This window comes from Zootoca vivipara, chromosome 13 (genome assembly GCF_965207765.1).
Source record: "Zootoca vivipara chromosome 13, rZooViv2.hap1.1, whole genome shotgun sequence".
NCBI lineage: Eukaryota > Metazoa > Chordata > Lepidosauria > Squamata > Lacertidae > Zootoca > Zootoca vivipara.
In genome coordinates this window covers 7,667,681-7,680,385 of record NC_142596.1, presented here as the reverse complement: position 1 = coordinate 7,680,385, position 12,705 = coordinate 7,667,681, and the positions used below count along the sequence as shown (strand labels likewise).

General features: G+C 45.2%; 1 protein-coding gene across 1 annotated transcript in view; it reads left to right on the top strand.

Annotated features, from left to right (window-relative positions):
• Nucleotides 1-9,893: 9,893 nt before the first annotated feature.
• ZNF592 (zinc finger protein 592) overlaps nt 9,894-12,705 on the top strand; it is a 51,393-nt gene continuing 48,581 nt past the window's right edge. The window contains exon 1 of the mRNA XM_035130763.3: nt 9,894-10,004. The gene's annotated coding sequence lies outside the window, so the exon portion shown is untranslated. The remainder of the gene's footprint in view (nt 10,005-12,705) is intronic.

Here is a 12,705-nt window from a genome sequence, read left to right as displayed (position 1 = left end):
AAGCTGAATCCTCACGTGAATTTGGCAAGCAGCGTTCCGAACGTCAAAGTAGACATACATTTAACAAGAAGGTTTTTAACAAAATGCAAATAGCATCTCCTAGAGAGGGTTTTACACATGTGAGTGGTTGATGTGCTTTAGGGCCGTGGTGCCATCAGAGGAAGACCCTGGGGCAGACAGCCAGGGGTTCACTCAGCAGAGGGGCTCGGGACCCCCCCCAATGTAACAGGACTGGCTTGCGGCATTTTGAAATAATGCACCTCATCATCTAAAAGGGGGGGTGTAGGGTGTCTTAGAAACCCATGAAATTCAGAACCTAACATGACCTAACCTCCTCACTGAAATCCACTTGGGACAATGACAGGGAATTCTGAGCACAATTAAAAGTGTTGGTGTTGACCTTTAAAGCCCTAAACGGCCTCGGTCCAGCATACCTGAAGGAGCGTCTCCATCCCTGTTGTTCTGCCCGGACACTGAGGTCCAGCTCCAAAGGCCTTCTGGCGGTTCTCTCACTTTGAGAAGTGAGGTTACAGGGAACCAGGCAGAGGGCCTTCTTGGTAGTGGTGCCTGCGCTGTAGAACCCCCTCCCATCAGATGTCAAGGGAATAAACAACTATCTGACTTCTAGAAGACACCTGGAGTCAACCCTGTATCGGGAAAATTTTAATGCCTCAATGTTTTACAATTTTTTATGTGCTGTAAGCTGCCCAGAGTGGCTGGGGAAACCCAGCCAGATGGGCAGGGTATAAATAATAAAATTATTATTTATTATTATTATTACAGTGGTGCCTCGCAAGACGAAAGTAATTCATTCCGTGAGTCGCTTCGTCTTGTATTATTTATTATTATTATTTAATGGATCCTAAGGGAGAGGCTTGAATTCAAGCACAATGGTAATGGCCAGACTGAACCTTTAGGCCAGACATAGGCAAACTCCGGCCCTCCAGATGTTTGCGACTACAATTCCCATCATCCCTAGCTAACAGGACCAGTGGTCAGGGATAATGGGAATTGTAGTCCCAAACATCTGGAGGGCCGGAGTTTTCCTATGCCTGCTTTAGGCAATGAGTTTTTTAGAGCCTTTGCAAGGGCTGGTTTTCAGCCTGAAGCATTAACAGGTGCTGACCTCAGCTGGTGGTTGTGGAAATGACAGCAGGTCTTGCAAGCAGAGCCCTGTGCTCAGTATCGCTGTGGCTACTCTGCAGTTCTCTCTTTCTTTGTCGCTGCCTCTCTCTTTATTAAAGTGGCATAATGGTGCTTTACCTGTATAGCGCAGGTAGGGCCACTGTTGAGGAAAAGCTAAAGGCTGCTGGTCTCTCAGCAGAACTGATGTAGTAACCCTGCTTCCCTTCCCTCCCTCTGCTCTGCAGCCCAAATATTTGGCTGCTCTTAGAGGTCTGTGGATCCTTGCACAGATGGCAGCCCCTTTTACAGAATGTAATTTAAGAACATTGGAAGCGGCCTTAAAGCAGGTCACACACAGTATTGGTCTGCTGAGCCCAGTCTTGGATGCTCTGACTAGTAGCAGCTCTCTAGGGTGTCAAACAGAGGTCTTCCACACAGGGCTGGCCCTATATATTTTGGCACCTGGGGAGAACCACAAAATGACATTTCCTTCTGCATCAGGAAAGAAGAGGTGGGGGTAGCACTGTGCTAGAGGCTGCATGATTTTCCATTGTATTCTGATTGCTTCTCTTATTTCTTTTATATTGCATTTTATTACATTACAATTTGAAGTCCATGGAATAAAATGTAAAATGCAACAATAAGATGCAATATAAGAAATACAAGAAGCAATCAGAATACAATGGAAAATCAATATTAATATGGGATTGTCTTCACCTGCTGTTCACGACGGTTGCTCCCCATGTTCTTCACACACACACTGCAGATCACCTAAATGAAGCTTGCAAACCCCCTATGGAAGGTGCCGCACGGATTTAAGTTTGCCCCTGAAGCATGAACATGAAACACAAGCACGAATGGCTGGTGTTTAACTCAGACTTGAGCTTTCCAGCTCAGCAGTGATGCCCCCAGGAAGATTATTTGGGTTTCTGACCCATCTTCCCACTTGATCTTCTTGAATGTCTGTGCAAGCGGAATGGAGAAAAGACAGCTGATTCAGAAAACTTTCTCCACTGTGCTATATCTACACTTCCTTCCTGACACTCATTAATGCCCATTACATCTTTTCCAAAACTACTTGACAAGTTAGGGAGATGGTTGAAGTGAGAGGCTTCGGGTAGCAAAGATGCCAAGCCTGCTCTTCAAGGCCTGAGGTTCTTGGAGATAAAAGAAGTCATTAACAAGGCACAAACAAAAGACATCATCAGTGTGTCAATGTGCCCCTGGTCTGAAATGAATGAAATAACCTTTTACATAATCCCATTAGCATTTTCAGTGAAAATGATGGCATTTGAGCAGATAGTTAAAAGAATGCTTTTTCCTTCTGCTGCAGAAAGGCCAAAAGTATTTATCTGATTTAATATTTTAGGATTGATATTAAACAATATAGAGAAAAGCATGTGGCATGCTGTGAGACAGCCGCAGACTACCCAGCTTTTGCAAGGTGCTCCAGCTGTAGGAGTTATAGCAGGCAACTTCCCGGCAAAAGAGAAATCAGTTCATGTCACTGGAGAACCATCTGCTGCTTCATTTGGTTCCGCCAAAATGTAACTGCATGGGGGGTACTAAAAATGTCCCCTTCTATTCATAATATTGATTACATTAGTATACTGCATATATAACTTGAGTTCTCTCAGTTGCATTTTTATGAATTATTATTAATAAATAAGGTTAACCCTTTTAAGGACAGTGGTGCCTCGCTTAACGAACGCCCTGTAAGACGAAATTAACGCTGAAAGAAAGGATTTTTCTAGCGGAGGTTGCCTCGCTAGACGAATTCATTTTATGAAAAATTCGTCTAGCAAATTGCGGTTTCTCATAGGAATGCATTGAAATTCAATTAATGCGTTCCTGTGGGCATTTTTAAAAATAAATAAATAAAAATTCAATGCATTCCTATGGGATTCGCTAGACGAATTTTTCGTTATAAGAATAGACCCGTGGAATGAATTAAATTCGTCTAGCGAGGCACCACTGTATCTGTATATTACAGCACTTACTACTTCGCCTTTTCAGGAAAAAAAAACAAGCTTTTTGAGCCAAGGTGCAAGGGAATATACACATGCAAAATGGTTGTGGGATATTGTTTAAAGAGTCAACTGGAATGTTACATGTGTGACCTAATTTGGAATTTTTGTCTGTGAAATGTTGGAGGGTATGCAATCATTTTCATATGATTCTATTATTGAATGAAACCTGGTTGTATACCAGTCGGTAAATCACTTCCAGTTCTGCTCTGCAACATCTCTACTTGGATTGATTGACAGCCCTATATGAGGAAAGAAAAAAACCAAACCCAAATATACTGAGGGTCTGATTGTCAGTTGTTTCAACTCCAAGTTCTTGTCTGTTTCTTCCCTGTTGCTTCCTTTGGACTGCGATGTCCGGACTTTGGTTTCTCGCTGGACCTTGGGTTTAGATTATTGATTTCATCTTCTTATGAAACTTTTGGGGAACTGCCTGTTCTGTTAAATCTGACCCTTGGCTGCCTCCGCTCAGTCCCTGATCTGTCCCACTTTATCTGAAGCATCTTTTATTCAGACACAAATCCTACAAAGAAGAATGGGGTTGTGTCATTCCCAACAGTAAAAGGTATAGTTACAGGTAGGTAGCCGTGTTGGTCTGAGTCGAAACAAAATAAAAAAATTCCTTCAGTAGCACCTTAAAAACCAACTAAGTTTTTATTTTTTAATTGCTCATCTTCTAACATTGTGTATGCCATCAAATGACAACAGTGCCCTTCAGCTCTCTATATTGGACAAGCAGGCCAAACCCTACGCCAAAGGATAAATGGACATAAATCTGACATCAGGAATCACAAGACAGAGAAACCAGTAGGAGAACACTTCAATCTCCCAGGACATTCTATACAAGATCTCAAAGCCGCTGTTTTATTACAGAAAAATTTCAGAAACAGACTGGAAAGAGAAGTTGCTGAATTGCAACTCATTAGCAAGCTTAAAACCATGGAGCCACCTGGAATGAACAGAGACATAGGATTCTTATCTCATTATACATGATCAAGCTTTCCTTAGCACCTCAGCCCTTGCTCCCCCCCCCGCAAGACCAATTGCAGTCATTAACAGTCGATAACAGTCATCAACAGGTTTACCACTCCTATCAGCCCATCACCCATTCCCATCACCCCCACCCCCACCCTCTGAATATACATAAGGGTCTGGTTACTTCTGTTTCAGTGTATCTGTTGAAGTGTGCATGCACACAAAAGCTCATACCAAAATAAAAACTTAGTTGGTCTTTAAGGTGCTACCGAAGGATTTTTTTTAGTAAAAGGTATATTTACGAATCCTTTAAAACTACAAAACTATGCACTATAAACACAGGGGGGGGGGTTTACTTAAAATCACTCATCACAACTGATAACAACATGAATTTACTGGAACCTGTTGTAATTTGAACTGACAACTGGATTTTTCATGGAGACCTGCAGATCAAAATGTGGAAACAAAACTGAAATCCAGAAGTGCTTTAGTGGGCTTCACATATGAGTAAGAACTCCAAACTCCATGAACTTTGAGCACATAAAGCCACCACTGCTTATATAAACTCCCTTCTAGATACTAACACTAACCAGAAACTAATACTAATAGGGAGGCTCACCTGGCACCTTCATTATACACCTTTTGGCTCCAGGTAAAAATGTTCCTGTAAAGGTGCTTCTGCCACCTTCCTTATGGGTTTGTGAACATTGCCTTGGAAGCTGAACATGTTCTGCTTCCTGTTAAGTGTGTTCCATTTGTAAATTGAGTCCCCCGCTTATAATCAGAGGCTTCCTGTTGAGTCTGTCGGCTGTGGAGTCCCGAGGACCCACGCAACACAGAGGTGATATTTGAAGCTTTTGTTTTTGCTATTTAAAAATGGTGTTTTTGTTTGTGTGGCTTTTTCATTATTTTGACTGTGACTCGTTCTTCATTTTATGGGACTGACTTGTGACTGTGGCTTGTGACTTCGTTTTTGTGACTGTGTGGAACCCATTTCAGCTAATGATTGATTGTGTAACTGCAGAAATGGATAAAAGCCCCCCCCCCCATCCAAACAATGCGTACATCAGTGCACGTAATAAAACATAATAATTTTAGTTTTTATCATCCACAATACTGTCTTTTTTATTTTATAGTACAGTATATTGATTATTGCTTTAATTTTATAGATCAATGAAGAAGAAGAAGAAGAGGAGGAGGAGGAGGAGGAGGAGGAGGAGGAGTTTGGATTTGATATCCCACTTTATCACTACCCTCATGAGAGTTGCAAGGGATGCGGGTGGTGCTGTGGGTTAAACCACAGAGCCTAGGGCTTGCCAATCAGAGGGTTGGCGGTTCAAATCCCCGTGACGGGGTGAGCTCCCGTTGCTCTGTCCCAGCTCCTGCCAACCTAGCAGTTCAAAAGCACATCAAAGTGCAAGTAGATAAATAGGGAAGTGTGGTACGCCAGAAGTGGCTTTGTCATGCTGGCCACATGACTTGGAAGCTTTACGCCGGCTCCGTCGGACAATAACGCGAGATGAGCGCTACAACCCCAGAGTCAGTCACAAGTGGACCTAATGGTCAGGGGTCCCTTTACCTTTACCTTTAAGGAGTCTCCAAGCAGCTAACATTCTCCTTTCCCTTCCTCTCCCACAACAAACACTCTGTGAGGTGAGTGGGGCTGAGAGACTTCAGAGAAGTATGACTAGCCCAAGGTTACCCAGCAGCTGCATATGGAGGAGCGGAGACGCGAACCTGGTTCCCCAGATTACAAGTCTACCGCTCTTAATCACTACACCACACTGGCTCTCATTAGACAGTAAAATTCATGTTAAATTGCTATTTTGGGGGTTGTTTTTAAAAGTCTGGAATGGATTAATCTATTTTGTGTTACTTTTTATGGGAAAGCACGCCTTGGTTTTTAGAATGCTTTGGTTTTGGAACAGACTTCTGGAACACATTAGGTTTGGGAACCAAGGTACCACAATCTTTTGAGATGGCAAATACTTTAGTTCTTGGATCCAGGTCCCAAGCATACTTGATTCATACACAAAATATGTCTTCCGCATGTGAGGGGAACTACACACACACACACACACACACACACACACACACACACACACACACACCTGGCAATTACCATATTTCCCCATCTACAACATGCCCTCATGTATAAGACGTCCCCTATTTTGGGGGACTCAGATTTAAGAAAATGGGGGTGGGGGAGAGAGATGTATCCATGTATAAGACGCCCCCTAATTTTTTGACATTGGGGGGGTGGTCTTATACACGGGAAAATACGGTATATTTCAGGCTACAATGGTACCTCGACTTATGAATGCCTCGACTTCCGAAGGTTTAGACTTCCGAAGTCTGCTAACCCAGAAGTATTTTCGCCGTGCGTGTGTCTGCTGCGCATGCGCAAAATCGTGCTTTGCGCATGTGCAAAATGGACGCTTTGACTTACAAAGGATTCAACTTCCGAAGAGTGCCGCGGAACGGATCGCCTTAGTAAGTCGAGGTACCACTGTACTGCCTTGCAGGACATCTTTGGCGAAGAAAAGGCTAAGAGGAAACCCTACCTACCCAAATCTGGAGTTGAGTCCCCAAGATGGTTGAATGGTGCCTACATGCCTCCTTCTTGGGAAGACAGGCATCACTTGGGAAGACAGGCGAACTAATGCCAGTGTACTGGAAGCCGCAAAGATCACTAGTGTCTAAGCAATGATTCTTCAACATCAGCTTTGTTGGACTGGTCATGTTGTGTGGATGCCTGATTATCACCTTCTGAAGCAACTACACTATTCCCAACTTAAAAATGGAAAGCGAAATACCGGTGGACAACAAAAGAGGTTTAAAGATGACCTCAAGGCAAATCTTAAAAAATGTAATATAAACACCAACAACTGGGAAACAATGGCCTGCAAGTGCGTCATGGCCTTTGAAGACACTTGAACTCGGGACAAAAGGGAGAAATGTCCCAAGAGGAAGGCACTTTTGGCAAACCCTCACCATGATCAACTCCCGTCCGGAAACCTATGTCCCCACTGTGGAAGCATAGCTACCAAGTTTTCCCTTTTCTCGCGAGGAAGCCTATTCAGCATAAGGGAATTTCCCTTAAAAAAAGGGAGAACTTGGCAGCTATGTGTGAAAGGAAGGACGTGTGGATCCAGAATTGGCCTCTGCAGTCACTTACTGTTAAAACCGTGTTCATGGAAGACAATCTTACTCGGCTACGAGGAATTGCCAAAGAAGCCACATTCTGGCAATTCCTGCAGCAAGCTGGTGCCAAAGGCATTGCTCTGCTTTCCTTGGGGATACATCAGCAAGTCATCTGGGCAGCCTAGAACCTCCACAGACACTGCCCAGGTTTGCGCCCCGGGGAGGTCATTTTGGTGCTGGCAAAAAGCAACCCACCCACCCCACCTCACAGGGGTGTTATGAGGCTCAAAAAGCAGGACCTGAACTGCTTGGAGGAAGAAGAGATGTATGAAGTCATGGGGAGGTCACTTTGGAGCTGGCAAAAAAACCCTACCTCGCAGGAGTGTTATGAGGATCAAAAAGCAGGACCTGAACAGCTTGGAGGAAGAAGCAAATAAATAGCATGAGGGAAATAATGAAGAGAAGAAACAACAATGAAATAAATTATGTCTACCACCCTGAACCCCTGGGAAGAAGAACATAAATAAACCTGTTCCTATAACATTTGAAAGCCACGCTGGGGAAGGCTGGTTCCCCCCCCTCCTTTTAAGGTGGGTTATAAATGCTATTTATAACAGGAGTGCCTGGCATGCTATGGTTCATGGGGTCACGAAGAGTCGGACATGACTAAACGACTAACCAACAACATAAATGCTATTATAAGCAAAGTCATTAATTGCTTTCGGTGCCTTTCAGGGCTTATTATTGCAAATAACAAGAAAGGCCAGAAATAGTGAGGTTTGTGGAGGTGTAAAGAGGCAGAGGGAACATTTTTCCACATGTGGTGGACATGTAAAAGGGTAAGAGTATTGGGAAATGATCTATAATGAATTGGAAAAAAATATGTTTAAAATTACTTTCCCCCAAAACCCAGAGTCCTTTCTGTTGGGGAGAATTCAGACTGAAATTCCCCAGGTGTCAGAAAAGGTTATTTATCTATGCAACAACTGTGGCCCGTGTTTTGTTAGTCCTGTTATGAGGGAAAAACTGCTCCTTTTCCCTTATGGGGTACCCAAGAGCCCATATAGAGTCCTTTTGTAGGTTCTCTATTGGTAGGAGAAAATAACAGAGACAACCAGAGAATATTGAGAAGCAAAGCAGCTAGTAAGCCTGATCTTTATTAAAGCTGTTGCAACAGGGTGCTCAGGAGGGGGGGACCCAGGACAAAGGTGTGCAAGCTCTTATATAGACTTTGAAATTGCCCACCCTCTAGCTCAAGACCACCACCCAGATACATCATACCTACATCACAGAAGGGGTGTAGCCGAAGACCACCCCCTTAATACATCAGAGAAGGGGCGGAATACGACAGAAAGGTTACTTGATTGGATTACCTGGGCATCCTGGCCACTCTTCTGTTATGATAACTACTCAATCCCTGGATCCAGGTCACAGGTTCACCCTATTCATATCTTAAATGTGCCCTTGAGACAGGATTTGTGAAAGAGACAATGGGGAGATTTTCCATTTCCTTCTACCTTGCAGAGAAATATTTGAGGTCAATTTGGAAGAGAGAAAATGGTTTCAGGACTTTTCTGATGGTTTCGGACATGTGGTTTACATATTTGTATGTTACAGGTAGGTTGGTCTGAGTCGAAAAATTCCTTCAGTAGCACCTTAAGGGTCTGACTCTTCTGTTTGATGTGTATCTGAAGAAGTGTGCATGCACACGAAAGCTCATACCAAAATAAAAACTTAGTTGGTCTTTAAGGTGCTACTGAAGGAATTTTTTTATATTTGTATGTGTTTGCTTGGTACATTTATGAACATCTATTATATATATAAGACCTTAAAATTCTTATAACAGCCCCAAAATGGAAAATGAGCGAGATCCCAACCAAAGAAGAATGGCAACTTAGGTTAACAGAATATGCACAACTTGCAGACTTAACATATAGACTAAGATGCGGTGTATCTGAAGAAGTGTGCATGCACAGGAAAGCTCATACCAATGACAAACTTAGCTGGTCTCTAAGAGGCTGCAGGAAGGATTTTTTTTATTTTAGATAGACTAAGAGAACAAGAAGATATGTTTAAAGAAGAGTGGGAAACGTTTATTGAATATATGGGAAATAATTGTGTACAACTGAAAACGCTGGCAGCGTTGAGGTAAATTCAGCAGTGTAAATTACCGGCAAGTTTTGACGGATGTAATAATGGAAAACCGATTGGTATAGTTTTTGTAAAATATGCAGGGATGTATGATACGGTATGTAAAATGAACCATGGAAAGAGAAGAAGGGAAGTCATGGATATCTTAAGGATGTGAAATGAGTATTTGAAATTGTAAAACGGAAAATGTAATAAAGATTATACAGTACAAGAAAAGAAACGGCGAGGCTGTTGGAGTGAAGGCGAGCGGCTCCGAGCGGCGCCTAGAGCTCAGGGGGTCGGGGCGGGCCTCCACTCCCAACCCGAGAGACGCCGCTCCGGAGAGGCGGCGGAGGCTGCGGCCGCTGAGGCACCCGCCGTCTCCTCCCTGCCCGACCCGGGCGCTTGTCCGCCTTAGCGGCAGCCGCATCCCGCTCACTGCGAGGCCGCCGGGGCGAGTGGGCCCGTCCTCCGAGGCCCCGCCCCGTGCTCAGCCCCTCCCGCGCCCTCCGCCGCCATGTTGAGGCAGCCGCTGCCCGGCGCTGGGTGAGGCCTGTGCGGGCCCGGGCGGCGACGGAGCCCACCGCGGAGCTGACGGTGTCGGTAAGTGCCGGCGGGGCGATCGGGCGATCGGGCCGGGGCGCTCGCGGCCTGGCCTGGCGCGGGGCGCCTCCCTCGGCGCCTGGCCTAGCGTAGCCGCGGCCCCATCGCTGGCGCAGGCCCCTCTCCTCGGAGGCTCCCCGAGACTCGGGTAGGCGCGCAGGCAGGGAGACGAAGCGGGCGGGCGGGCGGGCAGGCAGGCAGGCAGGCAGACTGAGCCGCGTTGCAGGCGCGCGAGAGCGGAGACCCCGGGCAGCCGAGCTCCGCCGCCAGTCAGAACCCCATTTCGCCCCGGCGGCGGCTCCAGGCAGGGTCCGTTCACGGCATGCTCTCCGTAGGGTTGCGGAGCTGGGGGATCCCTGCCTGCACGCCGGCCTCCCCTATGGGGCAGACCCACGGGCAGCGTTCCTCTTGCCCATCGCCATCATCAACCCGCCCCCGGGACCAGCCTGCGCCAGACCCAGGCAGCCTCCTTGCTCCACCCCACCGATTTACACGTCCAGACGAGATATCTGCGCCTTGCTCCCCCCCGCCTCCGCCCTCTCCCCACTTTCGCAACCCACCCCCGTTGCATTTTATTTTATTTGGGGGGGGAGTCAGAATACTAAAAGGGTGCCAGTGCACCTCTCTCTCTCTCTCCCCCACAGCTGAGTGCAGTCGCGTCCTGTCTCCTCACTTTAGGGGCGGGAAGATCGGAAAGGTGGCCCTAGAGACCTTCCGGCGTTGGAGCGGGCATTGCCCTTGGCAAATCTCTGCCTTGCTGACCTGCCCCAGAGGTCGGGCAAGGTGTCGTCTTGTGGGGATGCCTACAGGCAGGCCAAATAAACGGGCAGTGCATCCCTCTGAATGGCTATTCAGGATGCTGTTGCAGAACGACAACGTGCCTCCCCTCCCCCCCCACATACTGGGATGATTTATTTGCCCCCACCCAGTTATAGGGGTGCCGTACACTCTGTTCCCTTTTGTAGCAGGGGTCACTTTGTGCATTGTTTGACACTTGTTTTGCTGCTGTGTAGACATTTGGATAAGAGGACACACAGCCCGTCCTGACTCCCTTATGTATGCACCTGTATAACCCATGGGTTTGCAAATAAACCTTGGTCTCTCGTGAATTTTCCATAGATGCAAAAGCATAAATTGCAAAGCAGACTGAGCTCACATTGATTTGGCAAAGAGCTGCCTTCTTAGTCTTAAATTCTAGATCTAATCTGGGCACCCTTGCAGAGCTGCCCACTTTTGGGTCTCTTCTCAACCTTGACAGGTGCCTTATTGATCAGATGTTGGTTTTTCTCCTGCTCCTGTGCCCTAAGCTTCAAAATACCTAACCTGCTATCAACACCACCTCCTTCTGGGCATGTTTACTCGGTTTCTACCCCCAAGTTGCAACATTCATGAGCACTCCCCTGGGGAATTCACATGGTGAGTGCTGCCGAGCATTTCCGTTGGCCAGTGGAAAGCTCCTTGGGGATGCTAAGCTTCAGCTGATTCTCAAATTTCTTCAGAAAGACCAGTCAGGTCTCATAAATTTTTTGCAGTCTGGTACAAAACATGCTAATAATCAAGTCCAGTAGATGATATTGGAACTTAATTTTGAGCAAATGTGCCTAGCGTAATTTGTTTACAATGGGCTGTATTCCACTAACTTTCACAGTAGTCCATTGAAATTAATGGATATAAATTAGTCATGGCCATTGATTTTAGTGGGTCTACTCTGAGTAAAAGTTAGTTGAATACAACCCTGTTTTTTTTTATCAAGAGCTGAAAGCATTCCACACGCAGGGCTGTTGTAAGGATATTTTGGATAGACAGATACTATCACCATATTATTGACAGGGGTTGATTATTTACTTAGTTATTGGAGCATCTCAAGGCTACCCATGGCTGAACTAATATTAAACTGGGAACTCATCATTTTGACATTGAACCAACTCATAGCCTTAACAGGGCAATAAGTGATGTGGAACAGAAAATCTTCCAGTGCTTTATTTTTCCATGGAAAACTTTCAGTTTTATTTGTTCAGTACTAGCAGTGATTGGATGCCAGTTACACATACAGCATTTAGCAAGCTTGGCAGTTTCAAAATGTTTACTGTTGTTCGCTAAATGCAAGTAGAATAAGCATGCTAAATTAGATCACTCTTTAGCTCCTGCAAATTGAAAAGTATGCTTTACAAATTACTCTAATTTGTGGTGGAAAAGTTTCTAGAAGACTCACATCACTGAGCACAATCCTGTGCATGTTTACTCTGAAGTATCATCTCCCCCCTCCCAAAAATAGCTATACTCATAGCTGCCAAGTTATCCCTTTTTTTAAGGGAAATTCCCTTATGCTGAATAGGCTTCCTCGTGAGAAAAGGGAAAACTTGGCAGCTATGCATACTCTATTTATTACACTTACGGTATAATATTCCACTTTCCCCCTCTGCAATTGACCATGAGGACCCAGACAGTCTCCCACCTAAGCACTGACCAGAAACAGACCGACTTAACCTTAGCAAGGTTGCTGCATCAAATGCGTTCAAACCATGTCCATCATGTGGGTCTGGAAGAATAATAACAATCCAAAGCATCATTGCCTTGAAGTAAACCCTGCTAAAACTTATGAGATCTACTGTCATGTGATGTTTCAGGTCAGGCTTAAAAAAGGTTTAACTTCTTTTGCTAGAATGACATTTTTACTTAGATATTGTGAGACAATTCAACA